The sequence below is a fragment of the Urocitellus parryii genome, chromosome 2 (assembly GCF_045843805.1).
Source record: "Urocitellus parryii isolate mUroPar1 chromosome 2, mUroPar1.hap1, whole genome shotgun sequence".
Lineage (NCBI taxonomy): Eukaryota > Metazoa > Chordata > Mammalia > Rodentia > Sciuridae > Urocitellus > Urocitellus parryii.
Window position 1 is genome coordinate 225501584 of NC_135532.1, and position 16992 is coordinate 225518575.

Sequence of the window (16992 nt, forward strand, 5' to 3'; positions counted from 1 at the left end):
TATGGGACGTGGAACATCTGCAGACTTGACCAGTGCGAGATCCCTAACCTGAAACCTGATGTCAGGGAAAAAAGGCCTGGCCCACCTGAAGCCCCGGCTCAGCCTTACCCAGCGTAGCCTCAGCCGCCGGCCTGCACATGGTCGTGGGTGTGTCCGTGTGTCCTAGAATACAGACGTAGAGCAGCTGAGCTGCCCTCTGCTCCTCACCTGCCAGTCACTGCCCACAGTCCCTGCCCAGGTGCTCCAGGGGGACATGGGGGTGGGACATGTGGGTGTCCTTCCACTGCCCCACCTACAGACCTTACTATCCTGACACCTGGCCCATCCTGGTCCCCCTGACGCCTACCCCATCACGCACCTGATACCTGCCCCCTGGGAGCCCCTTATTCCTACCCATCAGGGAACCCTGACCCCCACCCCGTCACGGATCCCCCGACGGCCACCCCGTAGTGAACCCCCCTGACGCCCACCCCGTGGCGGACACCTGACGCCCAGCCTCTCTGAGGCACTTGCCAGTGTCTGGAGTCAGTCTTGGCTGGGAGGTTGGACTGCGCCCAGTGGCCTCCCCCTTGGCCCTGCCTGCCAGGCCTTGGGCCGTTCCTGCACATTGCAAGTGGGAGTCGGGCTTGGTTGACGCTGCTCTCACCAGTGGGGAGGCAGAGGTCCTGCTGAGAGACAGGGCCGTCCACCTCACGTCCTGCTCCCGTGGGCCTGCTCTCGGGCCCTGTGGTGCGCAGAGCACCTCGTGGCTGGTCTCCATCGTCCTGTGTCTCCCCAGCTCCTTTCCCTGCTTGGTGGCAGCGTCACCCTCTTTCCTTTTCTGTACTGGGGATTGAACAGGAACGCCTAACCCCTGAGCCACGTCCCAGCCCTATTTTGTACTTTTCCCCATCCGTTTGGCTGTTATCGGGAAGGACGGCTGTGAGATGTCTTCCCGGGAGCATGCATGTGGTCCTTTGTGTAACGTTCGTTGACTTGACTCTCAGATCTGTGAGGACACAGGAGAAGAGCCCACCGCAGTGAGGGCTTGTCTGCCGTAGCGTGGCGTCTCCCAGTCTCACTAACTGGTGACTCCAGGGAATGTTGTGTTGACAGCCACAGCCAAAGGGGCCCCAGCAAACTTCCAGCTGCCGGCTGATGATTGGCTCACAGCGGCCCCAACAACATCTAGCTGATTGGCTCCTCTGTGGTCATGTTCATTGGGCTGTTTCCCTGCCCTTTCAGACCATGGAGCTGCTCATTGGGGGACTTCTTTGGCTCCGCCCACACGACCCAGCCAATCGGCCTCAAGAGCAGGAGGATTGGGGGAGGTGGTGAGTTTTGTATGGGGGAGAGGCTGGTGGAAGCCGGTGGTGGCAGTTGGGCTCTGAGGGTTTTTTTTTCTTCCTGAGGAGCTGTTTTGTTTGGCGTGTGTGGTTCTAAAAATAAAGCTCGTTTCTTTTGACAAGTGGCTCCTGAATCGTGCCCAGCCAGACTGCGGCAGTGTTGCAGCCTGTATGTTTACAGTGATAGCCCACAGTTTCCCTAGATCATGGTATTGTTCTCGAAGGGCTTCATTATACCCAGTAAAGTTTGTTTAGGGAGGGTTTGTGCCATCTTAGTTGGTGAAGAATTGGTCACTGATATCACTATTATTATGTTAACATTGATGACAATGATAAGGGAAGAGTTTAGAATGGAACCTCTCTCACCAAGGCTGGCTAACGGTTTTGTTGGGTTTCATTCTTAGTTGGCTTTGGTATCCCATTCTGCATTTTATTAGAGACAGGGTCTCGCTGAGTTGCTTGGTACCTCACTGAGTTGCTGAGGCTGGTTTGAACTCGCAGTCCTCCTGCCTCAGCCTCCTGAGCTGCTGGAATTCCAGGTGTGTGCCACCACGCCCAGCCAGCATCACCCTCTTCAAGGTCACTCACCCGGGGGCATCCTTGCCTTGGTGCTGGACTTGGTGCTTGGGTCCAGTTCACACTGAGTGGGATTTTCACAGCGGGCCTCATTGGGCGGAGGTGCCACCCTTCCACTCCTGTGTCTGTCACGGGAGGGGGTCAGATCTGCCTCGTGCTCACCCTGCCCCACTCCAGGGGATGAGTGGTGCTGCCCCTCGTTCTGCTGATACCGTCAGCGGCACGGATGGATGTCCCCTGGTGAACTGCCGTGCATTCCCGAGCCAGCGCCCTGCTGGTGGCCTAGGCTCACAGCGTGCTGTGGCACTGATCTGTAGTGTTCTGTTGAGGGTTTTTTTGTTAACATTCATCAGAAATACTGATCTTGGTTTGCTTTCCTGTAGCGTCCTCATCTGGCTGTGATTGCAGGGTCATGCTGGCCTCGTAGGATGAGTGTGGACGGGATTCTTCCTCTTAACTCTCTGGGAAGAATTCCGGGAGGATTGGTGCTGGGTGTTGTGGGATTCTGCAGCGAGGCCGGTGGCCCTGAGCTGCTCTCTGCAGGAGGTGTCTCTGGCTCTGCCTCTCGCCACCCGTGGCCTAGTGAGGTTCTGGTTTTCTTCCTGGTGAGCTGCGATCGGCCGCACGGTGGGAGCCTGTCTGTCTCCTGGTCATCCCTCTGTTGTGTCCCCTACGGTTCTCTCCACGACCGCGGCCATGGTCCTACTGTTTCCTTTGGTGTTTCTGGTTTTTAAGTTTCTCTACTTAGTGACAGTAGCCAAGAGCTTGTCAGTTTTGTTGGCTTTTACTCAAAGGCCCTCTCAGTCTCCCTGAGTCTCCTCCCTGGCCTCGCTGCTTCCTGCTGGATTTGGCTGAGCTTCTTGGTGCTGGTCCGGGAGGTGCTGGGTTGCAGTGTGGATTCGAGACCTCGCGTGGCTCTGAGCCAGCGCGCCGCGTCCCGCCGTGTTGGCCAGCTGTGGTCCTCTCCGTCCGCCCGAGGGCATTTCCTGACTGCTGGTGACCTCTTCCCTTCTCCCACATCTCTGCCACCTCCTGGTGGCGCACCTCGTGGCAGTGCGCTTCGGCCCGTGTCCCTCCCCGGCATTTCCCCTCCTTCCCCGGACCCTTTCCGTGACACTCATGGGACGACCCCACAGCCTTTCTTTCCCTTTTTCCTCTCTTGCTTCCACAGAGGGGGGAAGACATTGACCCCTGACCTTCGAGTTTGGCTTCTTTTGCTTAATATAATGCTCTCAAGTTCATCCACTTTTCTGCAAAAGGCATGATTTCAAACTTCTTTATGGCTGAATAGAACTCCATTGTGGGGCCTGGGGTGTGGCTCAGTGACAGAGTGCCTGCCCAGCACATGTGAGGCGCTGGGTTCGATCCTCAGCACCACATAAAGAGGAACAAATAAAATAAAGGCACTCTATCCATCTACAACTACAAAATAATAATAATAATAAAATTTTAAAAAGAAACTCTGTTGTGTAAAAAGCACTTTTTCTTTATCCATTGGTCACTGAGGGGCCCCTGGCTGGTGGCACAGCCTGGCTGTGGGGAACGTGCTGCTGTCAACATGGTGTGCCCGTGTCACTGGGGCAGGCCGACTCTAATTCTTAGGGTGATTACTGAGGAGGGGGTGGCTGGGTCACGTGGTGGTGCCAGGCCTGGCCTTTTGAGGACCCTCCACACCGGTTTCCGCAGTGGCTGTACTGATCCACAGTCCCACCAACATGGACAAGGGTCCCACGTCCTCTCCGGCACCCCTTATTGGTGTATTTTTGGCGGCCGCCATGCTGACTGGTGTGAGGTGAAACCTCAGTGTGGTTCTGATTTGCACGTCCCTAATGGCTATGGTCTTGAAGATTTTTTCATGTCTTTGTTGGCCATTTGCATCTCTTCTTTTGAGAAAGGCCTGTTGGGCTCATTGCCCACGTACCAATTGGATCATTTGGTTTTTGGTGTGAAGTGTTTGAGTTCTTTCCTATTCTGGATATCCATCGTCTGTCAGACGAGTAGCTACGGCGGTTCTCTCCCGTTCTGAGGGCCTCTCTCCACGTTGTTGACTGTCTCCTTCTCTGTGCGGGGCTTTTTAATTCAACGCCCTTCCGTTTGTTCACTCTGGGCCTATCTCCTCAGCTCTAGGGTCCTTCGAGAGAGTCCTCTCCTGGCCTTCATGCTGCAGTGCTGATCTCCATTTTCTCCTAGGAATTGCACAGTTTCTGGTCTAATTCCAAGGTCTTTGATCATTTTGTGGATTTTTTGTGCAGGTGAAAGATAAGGGTCTAGTTTCATTCTGCTACACAAGCATAACCAGCTGTCCCAGCGCCATTTGTTAAAAGGCCGTCTTTTCTCCAAGGCGTCTTCTTGGCCCCTTTGTCCAGGGTCAGTAGATGTGGGCCGTCTCTGTCTGCCGTTCTGTGCCGTTGGTCTGGGTCTGGTTTGGGGCCAGTGCCATGCAGGTTGGTTGCTGTAGCTCCGACACGTAGTCAGGGTGAGGCCTCCAGCATGGCTTTCTTGTCTCAGGAATGCTTTGGCTGTTCTGGGTCTTTTGTTCTTCCAAATAAATTTTAGGACTGTTTTTTCTAGTTTGTGAAGAAGGTCATTTGTATTTTGATGGGGACTGCTTTGGGTCTGTGCTGCTTGGGTGCCGTGGCCGTGTTAGCAGGTTGATTCTCCTCTCCACGGGCGCGGGCGTCTCCCACCTTGCTGGCCCTCCTCCGTCTCTTTCTTCAGAGTCTGTAGCTTTCACTGTAGGTGTCTTTCACTTGGTTAGAGGTACTCCCAGGTGTGGGGTCTGTTTTTGAGACTGCTGTGAATCGGGTTGTTCCCTGGTGTCTGTCCAGCAGTCATTGTGGTAGACAGGGAAACCGTCGGCTCGTGAATGCTGGTCTGTGGCCTGCTGCTTTGCCGCGTTGGCCTTTTAGCTTTAGAGTCTGTTGGTGGAGCTTGTTGAATCTTCTCAGGATAGGATCGTGGCACCAGCAACAGTGAGAACCTTCTTTCCTCCTCTCCTATCTTCCCATTTTATCTCCTTGCTTGCTCGTTCTGGCTAGAGTCTCTAGTGCTGCATGGGATGGGGGTGATGAGCGTGGACACCTTCTCTGGCTCCAGACCTCCCCCGTGCACGATGATGTGCTTGGGTTTCTCGTAAAGTCCTTTATAATGTCTAGATGACCTCTACCCCGATCTCCCTAGTGTTTTATCATGAACGGGTGCTGGGTTTTGTTGAAGGCTCGCTTTCATCCATTGGGATGGCTGTATGATTTTATCCTGAATTATATTTATGTAATGAGCTACATGATTGACTTGCTAACAATCATCCTTGCATCCCTGGAATAAAATCAACTTTGTTGTGATGCACAATTTCTTAACATTTTCTTGAATACGATTTGCTAATGTTAAGGAGTTTTTTTGCATCTATGTTCATCAGGGATATTGGTCCGTAGTTTTCTTTATTTGAAGGGTCCTTACCTGGTTTTGGTAGGAGTTGGTTCTGGCTTCGTAGAGTGAATTTGGAGTGTCTCATTCCTTCCTAGTTAGTGGGACGATTTGAGGAGCATTGGCATTAGTTCTTCTTTAAAGGTGCAAGAATTAGCTGAGACTCCATCTGGTCCTGGGCTTCTCCTGTCTGTTTAGGTGGCTGTTCTATGTCCTCCTGATTCTGTTTGGCAGCTTGTGTGTATCTGCAAATATACCCATCTCTTCTAGGACTTCCGATTTATTCGAGTGTGACTTTTCAAAACAGTCCCCAGTGATCCTCTGGATTTCTGTGATTGTATGATTTCTCCTCTTATCTCTTAATTCTGTGAATTTGGGTAACCTCTCTCCTCCTTTTGGTCAGTTTGACAAGAGGCTGGTGTTTCATCGCACCTTTGTACTGTGTTTTATTCTCGATTTCATAAACTTTGCCGCTGATCTTGAGGATCCCTTCTGCAGGTTCTAGAATTGGTTGGTCCTATTTTTGTAGGGCCTTGAGAATCACCATTCGGTTGTCCATTTGGGGTCTTTCTGATTGTCTTATGTCGGTGCTGGTAGGTCTAGACTCCCCTCTTAGAACTGCCTTCATGGTGCAGTGTATCACTCACTAGTCTTATTTGCGTCTAAGAATTTTTAAATTTCTCCCCTGATCTCTTCTAGCACACACTCATCATTCAAAAGTGTGTTGCTCACTCTCCATGTGTTTATGTAGTCTCTATAGGGTTTTTATGTTCATTTCTAATTTTGTTTCATTTTGTTCAGATGAGATGAAAGGAATTATATCTTTTTTTGTATTTGCTAAGAGTTGGAGAAGATTGCATGAGCATCTGAGAAGAAAGTGAATTTAGCTATTGTTGGATGAAATATTCTATCGATGTCTGTTAAGTTCTTGTGATTTATTTCACACACACACACACACACACTGGGGATTTAACCCAGGGGCATGTTACCGCTGAGCTACATCTGTACCCCTTTTTATTTTTTATTTTGAGACTGGGTCTCACTAAGTTGCTTAGGACCTCATGAATTTGCTGAGGCTGACCTCCGACTCACAATCCTTCTGCCTCAGCCTCTGTGTTGCTGGGATTACAAGCATGCACCAGCACATCCGACCGACCCATAAAATTTTAAAGGTCCAAAGAGTCTTTACTGAGTTTGTGTCTGGGTTACCTCTGTGTTGGTGAGAGGGCGCTGTATTATCATAGGGAGGCTCCCTGGGGCTTGGATTCGATGCTGTCTGCTCTATGTAGATACACTGTTGGGGGCACGAGTGTTCACTGCCGTTACCCCTTCCTGTTGGACTGTTCTCTTTACCAGGATGAAGTGACCTTCCTTTTCTCTCTGGTTAATTGTGGCTTGGATTCTGCTTTGCTGGACACGTGGGAGTGACTACGCAGGCTTGTCTGGGGCTCTGTTTGCACGGCACGTCAGAGTTCATCCTTCACTTCCAGCCGGAAGCCGGCTGCCTGGGTTTTAATCCATCCTGCCAGCTTGTGTCTTTTAACTGGAGGGTTGAGACCACTTACACTCAATGGGGATGTTTATCAATCCCTCTCACTTTGATCTCTTTTATTTGTTTTATTTGGCCTTCCTTCTCGTATGCTTGATTCAAGCCCTCCTGGATTCTAGTTTGTGCTGAGATATCAGAAGTAGTTCTGATTGGCTTTCCCCTAAATGTGACCAGGTGTTTTTCTCTTGAGGCTTTTAAAGTTCTCCTTGTTCTATATGTTTAGGCATTTTAATTATGTGTAGTGAAGAGGCCCTTTTCTAAAAAAAATTTTTTTCAGTTGTCAATGGATCTTTATTTATTTATATGCGGTGCTGAGAATTGAATCCTGTGCCTTACACATGCCAGGCAAGTGCTCTACCACTGAGCCACGTCCCCAGCACTGTGAAGAGATCCTTTTTAAATCTTGTGTATTTCAGTTCTAAATGCTTCCCTTATCTAGATAGCCATCTCATTCTGAAGGTTTAGAACTTTTTGTCATTATTTCTCTGAAGATTGGCTATCCATGACGTTGTTAGCCCTGCATCTCACAGCCCTCCGCAATTCCAAGGACTCTTATATTTGGCCTCCTGACGTTGTCCCAGAGTTCCTATATATTCTGGTCACTATTACTCATTCCCTATCTGAACTGGTCTTCCACCTCTGAGATTCTGTCTTCAGCATGGTCTACTGCCACAGTCTGGCTGGGCACAAATCACGAGCCCCTCAAGCAGGAACAAAATTCATTTCCGAACTCCCCCGAACGCCACCCACGCAGCCTTCTCCGGGACACACCGCACACCAACCGGAACTCCCTCTCCCGAAACTTCCCCAACCAACTCGAACTCCCCAGGCAATCCTCGCCAGAGCTCCAAAGTAGCAGGTGCCAAGGCGGACAGTAAAGGTCTAATATACAAGTGAATCAATCCAGATTCATCTTAATGGCTCGCCTCACAAGCATTACTTCTGGCAAAATGCCAGGGGCCATTCCGACTCGGCTGTGGCCCTCAGAATCTCCCCCCTAATGTTTAATTAAGCACCAAGCATGTGGCTTAGGGACTGTGCCTGCCTTAGGTTGTCCAATACTACATATGGTCCTTACCCGTCATCAGATGAGCTGACCTCTAGGCGTCAGCCTCCTGTCTTAGGTTGGTACCACTGCATTGGATCTTACCCGTCACTGACTACCGGTCCAGCATACAGCCATACTTGTGGATAGGCCTATGCACCAGTGGGGGGGTGAGGTTCATTGCCTCACCTCTGTTGGCCCCCACATTTGGCCTTGGTGCCAGTGGGGGGGTGAGGTTCTTTGCCTCACCTCTGTTGGCCCCCAAATTTTAGACCATCACAAGCAGAAGGGAGGAGGATACAGAAATAGCACGACACTAAGCCAAATGATGGCTCCTTTAAAAAATTGTACCACCGATGACACCATCAGCAAAGATACCCCAGCACTACCACAATTCGCTGCACCAACAGATAGTTCACAATGCACACAAGTGATACATAGTCCAGGCAAGTTCTGCAAGCAGTTCAAAGCAGAGGAATCTATCAATATGTCCATTTCCTCCCAAAGTAAATCGACTCCTTGATTGAGCATTACTTGTTCAGTTATTATTCATTGATGCATCAGTTTATACACTTTACTATGATAGCTGTCACAGAAGCTGTAGTTTGGTTTTATCTTTGTCTTTCCCGGCACTGGGCTAAAGATAGGAATTCTGGCAATGATGGCTAAAAAAAAAAAAAAAATTATGTAACATTCCAGAAGGCACTTAGAAAACAATTTTCTGAACAATTTACATTATCCTGAACAGAATTATTAAATATAATGAAAAGGAAAGGTGAAAGTAAACAAACAGATCTGTTAACCTCCTTATTTGTACACATATTAAAACAATCCTCAACAGCTGTTTACCCAATTTAAATTAAACCATTTAAATCACTTGAATAATAAAAATATTTAGATCCATTTTTTCATGAGCGCTCCTCATATATGATCTACGGACATATGCACATACAGACATACAACACAAAACACAAGTGTGCACACATAACACAATACATACAGCACATAACATAATAGAAAGGCCTTGTAGCTTTTCACAGGTGAAATCTCCATTGCAATGCTCAAAAACTCCACAGTCAAAAAATAGAACTGATCAGCAAAACATTAACCTAGGTCTGTATGAGCTCAAAAAATAAAGTAGAACTTCATGATGTGGGAAAGGACAATAATAAAATAGATATTGAAAAAGACATCCTGGTTACCACCTGGGTTTGACTCTTCTTTGGATATCCCATCCTTTTTTCTGTAACTTGCATATGGGTCTGAAGGTATTCCCACAAGCAAGCCCCAAGGTTTTTTACATTTGAAATAGGCCTTAATGGTGTTCATTAATCATTAGCCTCCAGGTGTGGGAGAACAAATGTGGCAGATGTAAGAATAGCCGAGCTGGAGCTCTGGATATCAGCTGTTGTGGATTTGAGTCAAATCATCTTCTTTTTGGTCTGTAGAAATCGCTTTGGTTAGTCTCTCTGGAATCCAAATCGGCTGCTGTTCTCCCTGTGGAAACACACAAACAGACCCATGACTCCAGACAATCACTGGGTCAGGACCTTTCCATTGTCCTGTTAGAATATCCTTCCAAAGTACCTTAGGCTTATGTACATTTTTTGGACACATATGCCTTTCTGCAGCACTAAGCCCCGATGAATCCAAATTTAAAAAGTTTAGAGTAAAAAGGGTTATTTTAAGTTTATCTTTGGGGGATATATTCCCCTTCCCAATTCCCTCTTTTTGCGTTAATAAGAACATTTTAATAGTTTGATGAACTCTTTCAACTATGACTTGTCCCTGAGGATTGTATGCGATTCCTGTTATATGAGTAATGCCAAATGATGAGCAAAATTGTTTAAAAGAGGTAGAAGTATAACCAGGACCATTATCTGTTTTTATCTGTTTTGGAACGCCCACAGTGGCAAAATTTTGTAAGCAATGAGCTATAATATCTTTAGTTTTTTCTCCGGCATGAAGGGAGCCCATCAAAAATCCGAAAGAAGTATCAACTGAAACATGCAAATATTTTAATTTTCCAAATTCTGGCAAGTATGTGACGTCCATCTGCCAAATATGGTTAGGTATCAGTCTCTAGGATTGACTCCAAGATTAACTTGTGGTAAAAAGGTCACACAATTTTGACACTGTTTTATTATTTGTCTAGCTTATTCCTTAGTTATTTTAAAACGCTTTTGTAAAGTATTAGCATTAACATGGAACCTTCTATGAAAATTTGTAGCTTCTTCTAGTGTAGAGAAAATATGTATGTCATGTGTAGTTTTATCTGCTAAATCATTGCCCAAACTAAGGGCTCCAGGCAATCCTGTATGTGCCCTGATATGTCCTAAAAAGAACGGATCTTTTCTGTCCCAGACTAGACTTTGTATAGTGGAAAACAAAGAGAAAACAGTAGAGGAAGGGGAAATCCTACCAGCATCTTCAAGGGATACTATAGTATTAACTATATACTGACTATCGGAAAATAAATTAAATACAGAATCTTTAAACATCACAAAAGCTTGTAATACTGCATTAAGCTCTACCTTTTGAGCTGATTGTGTGGGTACTAAAAATGTAAAAGTTTGACCAGGGGTAACTTCTGCTGCTGTACCATTATTTGACCCATCAGTGAATATATTTGGAGCATTCATGATAGGTGTTTTTCTTGTCATTTTTGGAAAAATTACAGGATGCGATGACCAAAAAGACAACAAAGGATTAGATGGTAAGTGATTATCAAATGAAACATTAGATTTGCACATGATTATTGCCCAAGTATTTAACTCATTAGCTAACTCATCAATTTGATCCATAGTATATGGAGTAATAATTTTATTGGGAGAAATTCCAAACACTCCCTTTGCTGCTTTTATTCCGTTGAGTATTAATTGTCCTACAGCCTCAGGATACCTAGTAAGAATAGTGTTAGGAGAATAAGATAAATGCATCCATAATAATGGACCTTCTTGCCAAAATACTCCTGTAGGAATATTTTTTGTTGGTAGTACAATAAATAATAAAGGCAAACTTATATCAATTCTATCCAAATGCATATTTTCCATATATGTTTCAATGATTTTTAATGCCTTTCTTGCTTCAGTGTTAACATGTGGGGTGAATTTGGATCTGATGGACCTTTTAGGATATCAAATAAAGGTCCCAACTCTCCTGTTGGTATGCCTAGATAAGGCCTTATCCAATTTATGTCTCCTAATAACTTTTGAAAGTCGTTAAGTGATTTGAGTTGATCTACTTGGTATTTGAATTTTTGGTGGACGGACCATGGTTGAGAATAATAGAACTCCTAAATAATTAATTGGAAAATTTAATTGTACTTTATCTATTGCTATCTCTAGATTATAATTTTTTAATAAGTTTGTAAGTGTGGCAAAACATTCTAGCAATGTGTTTTTATCTTTGTGTGCTAATAATACATCATCTATATAGTGACATATTTCTAGTTCAGGATTTTGATTTCTAAGTGGCTGGATTGCTTTGTTAACATAAATTTGACACATACTTGGGCTGTTAGCCATCCCTTGAGGGAGTACTTTCCATTCATATCTCTGATCAGGACCTTCATGATTCAACGCAGGGACAGTAAATGCAAACATGGACTATCCTCAGGATGAATTGGGATTGAAAAAAAACAATCTTTAATATCTATAGCTAAAACATACCAGGTTTTTTGGCAAAGCAAACAATTGAGGAATCCCCGATTGAGCAGGTCCCATAATAACCATCTCATTATTAATGGCTCTTAAATCTTGCAATAATCTCCATTTACCAGATTTCTTTTTGATGACAAAAATGGGAGTATTATGGGGAGATACAGAAGGTTGTATATGTGCTTCCACTAATTGTTGTTTGACCAGGTCATGGGCTGCTTGTATCTTTTCTTTAGTTAGGGGCCACTGAGGAACCCATACTGGTCTTTCTGATTTCCAAGTAATTTTGATTGTCTCATTGACCCCTTCTGAAAACCCAATCCATGTCTGTCTGTTCCTTGATCTATTTGTATTGGCGCCACTATACTTTGTCCTTTTTCTCCTAATCTTTTTCCTTTCCTAAAACCTTGTCTAGCCCTAATAGTGGGCACATTAGGATTGATGTTATTTGTTAATGTCAAACCTAATTGATCTAGGACATCTCGTCCCCATAAATTTATAGGAAGATGGTCCAATACATATGGCTGTATAGTTCCTTCACATCCTTCAGGATCCTTCCAATCTAATACCATTGCACTTCTATGGGGATTAGTCGCCACTCCTAGGCCTCGAAACATTTGAGTGGCTTGTTGTAACGGCCAATGTTTTGGCCATTCTTGACGAGAGATAATGCTAAGGTCTGCACCTGTATCCCGTAGCCCATTAAATTCATGTCCTTGAATGTTTAGTTTTAGTATGGGGCGAGAATCTAAATTTAAAGAAAGCATAGCCCAATCTACACCTGTGGAGCCTAATCCCTTGGAACCTCCTTCTATAGTACGACTGGAAACTTATCATGTAGGCTGGGTATTATTAATAACTGTGCAATCCTATCTCCTGGTGAAATTACTGAGATACCCCTTGGAGAACTAGCTATAATTTTTATTTCACCTTCATAATTGGGATCAATTACCCCAGGACTTACCATAAGTCCTTTTAGAGTAGAAGAACTGCGTCCCAATAATAAGCCTACTGTTCCTTTGGAAAGAGATCCTTTTACTCCTGTGGGAATGATTTGAACTCCCATCTCTGGAGTTAGTACTTATCTGGCAGAGGCACAGATGTCCAACCCTGCGCTCCCTCTGGTTTGTCTGATGAGGGATCTGATGGACAGTGTGTCCTGGGCACTACCCTGATGGGGTTGCTGGGTTCCTCTAGTGCCCCGTATATTTGTGGTCATGGACCCCGGAGCATTGGGCCCCCCTGTCCGTTTTTTGTCAATGGAGCCCGATGCTTTTCTCCACGATATCATGGATAAACACCTGATCCTTGTCCGTTTTTTGATAATGGAGTACCCTCTATGGTGGTTTGAGAACGGCATTCATTAGCCCAGTGTCTCCCTCTATGGCATCGTGGGCAAATACCCAGTATTCTACTCCTTTGATACCTAGTTTTGTTAAACCCTCCTCCTATGGGGCAACTCCTTTTAAAATGTCCTGTTTGTTCACAATTGTAGCATGTTTTTGGCCTGGCATCTAAAGCCTGTTGTACTGTAGCTGCCAGGACTTGTCCTTGTTCATTAATGTCTCTACATAATTTGATATATGTGTTTAAATCTCCATGTTTCCGTGGTCTAATGGCCTCCTTACACCATCTGTTTGCTTGCTCAAAGGCTAGCTGTTTAATTAGTGGCATTGCTTGTTCTGTGTCCCCCAAAACTCTGGTAGCTGTTTGAATAAGCCTATCTATAGATTCAGCGTAAGGTTCATTAGCTCCTTGTATTACCTTAGATAATTGACCTTGTAAATCTCCATGTCTTTGTAAAGTCTTCCATGCCCTAACTGCATCTGCAGCAATCTGAATATATAGCAGGATCATATTCGATTTGTTGCAGCTGACCCTCATAAGATCCCTTTCCTAACAACATATCTAGATTTCTCTGAGGATAACCAGCTGCTGCATTTCGCCTAGCCGTCTCCATGCAAAATTCCTCATTGGCAACCTTCCATAACAGGTATTGTCCTCCATTTAGCACAGCTTTACACATACTAGTCCCATCTGCTGGTGCCATGTTCAAGTTGGTAATGGATTCGACCAAGCTTACAGTGAAGGGTGCTTGGGGACCATAGGTTGTTACAGCCTCCTTTAACTGCTTCACTGTTTTGAAATTTAGAGCATGGTGAATTCGCTGCCCTCCTGCCTGTTCAAATGCAGGGCATGGTAATCTTTGAGGTCCTGTCTCAGGATCCCATCTATCAGCCATGGGGGTTGAGGATCCCATAGGCGGCACTATTTGTTGGACACTTACGCCCTCTGGTGATAGAAAGGTGTTAGTAGCAGCCTCCTATTGTAACTTTTCCCCTGATAGTTCTTCCTCCTTTAAATTTTCTTCCTCTGTCTGACTAGCTCGAGAGACCTTCTCTTTTACTTGATCTTCTACTATAGTCTGAACTGAAGGCTTTGGACTAGGCAAACAAAATCGTACCAACGTCCATAATGGTAATGTGCCAACTGGAAGAGTTCCTGGGTTTTTCTTTTCCTTTTCCCTTAAATCTTCACATTGATGGTCCCATTGTGATATATTCAACAACTCCTCCTTAAAAAGCCATGGGCTACATTTTTGTATTGTATCAATGTATTCCCTGACTGTTTTTGGTTTTACTGGGGTGCCTCCTTCCTCTAACAATTTACTTAACATTCTTTTGGTTTGTTTTTTGCTGATTTCTGATCCCATATTTCTGCTACAAGGATAACACAACTCAACAAGATAACTCAAAACAAAACAGAAGCAAAACTAAACAAAAACTGAACAAAAAATCGTTGTATCAGTTTTCCTATTTTTTTGAAATGTATATTCGTGGTCTATCTCTATCTCTTCCTCAGGGCCGAGCAACTTCAACCCTTGAGCCAACCATTTTTCCCAGTTTGCCTGAGAAAGTTCTAGGGATAGGCAGCTTGAAACAAAAACAAAACAAATCAAAACAAGAACACATTGTTTTCTGAAATGGTCACCCATTCTCTCGCCTTCCCTCAGGGCAAGCAATTTTACTTACCTCCGAGCTTCAGGCGTTTCCCGTACGGGCCACCAAATGCCGCAGTCTGGCTGGGCACAAATCACAAGCCACTCAAGCAGGAACAAACTTTATTTCCAAACTCCCCCGAACGCCACCCATGGGGCCTTCTCCGGGACACACCGCACACCAACCGGAACTCCCTCTCCCGGAACTTCCCCAACCAACGCGAACTCCCCAGGCAATCCTCACGAGAACTCCAAAGTAGTGGCGCCTGAGGTGGACAGTAAAGGTCTAACATACAATTGAATCAATCCAGCATCATCTTAATGGCTCGCCTCACAACCATTACTTCTGGTAAAATGCCAGGGGCCATTCCGACTCAGCTGTGGCCCTCAGCAGTCTACTCTATTAAGAGACTTTCAACTGAAAGTTTTATTGTGACTTTCATTTCCAAGATTTCTGTTTGTTTCTTTTTTCAACATCCCTAGCTCTGTGTTGAATTTCTCATTCATACCCTGTAATGATTTCCTTAATTAAGTCAATTGTGTTCTCTAGGAATTCATTGATCATTTTAATAATCATCGCTTTGAATTCTTTATCTGATATTCCATCCAATTCAGTGTCTTTAGAGTCAGTTGGTGGTGAACTTTGACTTCAGGAGGCATTGTGTTACCTGGTCTTTTCATGTTGCTTTTTCCTGTGTTCTGTGTTGGGCTCACACATCTGTTGGGAGGAATCTGGGTTCCGCCCTTATGCGTGGGCCTCTTTAGGGCAAGTCCTCTTGGTGAAATGCGCAGGGACGTCAGGCTGTTGTGAATTTCCTGACCTATTTCCAAGTGGCTTTTAGAGTGGAGTTTCCCCTGCTAGTTTTTTTATATAATTAGTGTATTTTGATACTGTGTATATTGTCAGAACTTGGAGATTCCGCCTTCCCCGAGGGTCTCAAGAGAGTGGGGTCCTTCTCGTGCTGCGTCCGGAGGGTGTGTGGGAGTTCACCCTCGGTTTGCTCTTCTTCCCTTGACAACTCTGTAGATTCTGAAGGGACGGCGTGGTCTAGGTGGAGGCCCCTGCAGGTCTGAACCTGAAGCTTTTGTGTCAGCTCTGATTTTGCTGCAGGAGTGAATGTCCATGGGAGCGCCTCCCGGTCATTCCCACTCGGAACCTGTTGTTAGTTAGGTTTTGGGTTTTTGCTCTGTCCCTTCTGTTCTTTGTAGTAAAGCTGCTGAAGCTGGAGTGTGGTCACTTGTGTTTGGAGGGAGGCCCCCGTCTCCTGGCTGGGCTCTCCTCTGCAGCACCGTCTGCACCCTCGACCTCCCAGCACTCCCAGGACAGGCGGACACGAACAACCCACAGCTGCCCTGCTTATCACCACGACAGGAGTGTGGGGTCAGAGACGAGAGGTGACCACAACCTGAGCTGGCGTCCAGTACACAGCAGGCCCTGCAGGGCTGTCCCTGGCGGGGGTGGCAGCGATGTGAGCCACGTGGTTCCAGAAGCTGTAAAAGTGAAGCTCCTTCAGAGAAAGGGCAGCGTGACAGGAAGGTCAGGATGTGCAGGTGCGCCGAGAGACGGCGACGGGAGTGGCTCGATGGAGAGGTGGAGAGAGCAAGAGGATGTGGCCTTGGAGGGAGGAGAAGGTAGAGACGGAGACAGTAAAACAAAATAAACAGACCCCAGCCTCAGAAGACAAAATAGCTGTCATCAAAACTGACAGACAAAACCAAAATGTGTATACGTCCGCGGGCCAGTCCGCCCAGGAGGCCCAGGTCCACGGCCCAGTCCGCCCAGGAGGCCCAGGTCCACGGCCCAGTCCGCCCAGGAGGCCTAGGTCCGCAGCCCAGTCCGCCCAGGAAGAGCACACAAAGAAGAAAAGGGAGGAAAGGGACCCTTAATTAAAAAAAAATACTGATGGAATCATCTCTCCTGAGGTGGTCAAGCAGCCACTGGGAATGAATGGTCCCCCTCTATGCCCACACGTCCTCCTTTCCACTTTTCTCTTGGGCTGTGTTTGGGAGGGAGAGCAAGGGGCTGGGAGTGGGTAGTCCCTTCCTCTTTTTGTGTTCACTAAGCTGCAGCTGGAGTAGCCTAAGATGGAAGCTGGCTGAAGTAGCTCTCAGCTCCCTTCTCACCAGAATAGGGTAGAATGGGGAGGGAAGTGTGTCAGGTGACCGGATTGGAGCATCCCAGGGTGGGTCTGCTGCAGTGGAGTTTCTGAGGCTGGGACTTAGGTCTAATCAGGCCCCGGGGGCTTGGCTGGGTGGTGACTGCTCTGGAGATGATAGAGCAACACACCCCTAGGGCCTGGGGTCTGTCTGGGGTCTGGATCCCAGGAGCTTCCCAAGAATTCCCCTCGTGGGGTCCAGGAGCCAATCCTCCACACCCTCTGCTGCCCATGAGCACAGCCTTAATCCCTGAGTGTGGT

General features: G+C 46.4%; 1 protein-coding gene across 10 annotated transcripts in view; it reads left to right on the forward strand.

Moving 5' to 3' along the window:
- Adarb1 (adenosine deaminase RNA specific B1) overlaps positions 1–16992 on the forward strand; it is a 111191-nt gene that overhangs the window by 77072 nt on the left and 17127 nt on the right. The gene's annotated exons all lie outside the window — the stretch shown is intronic.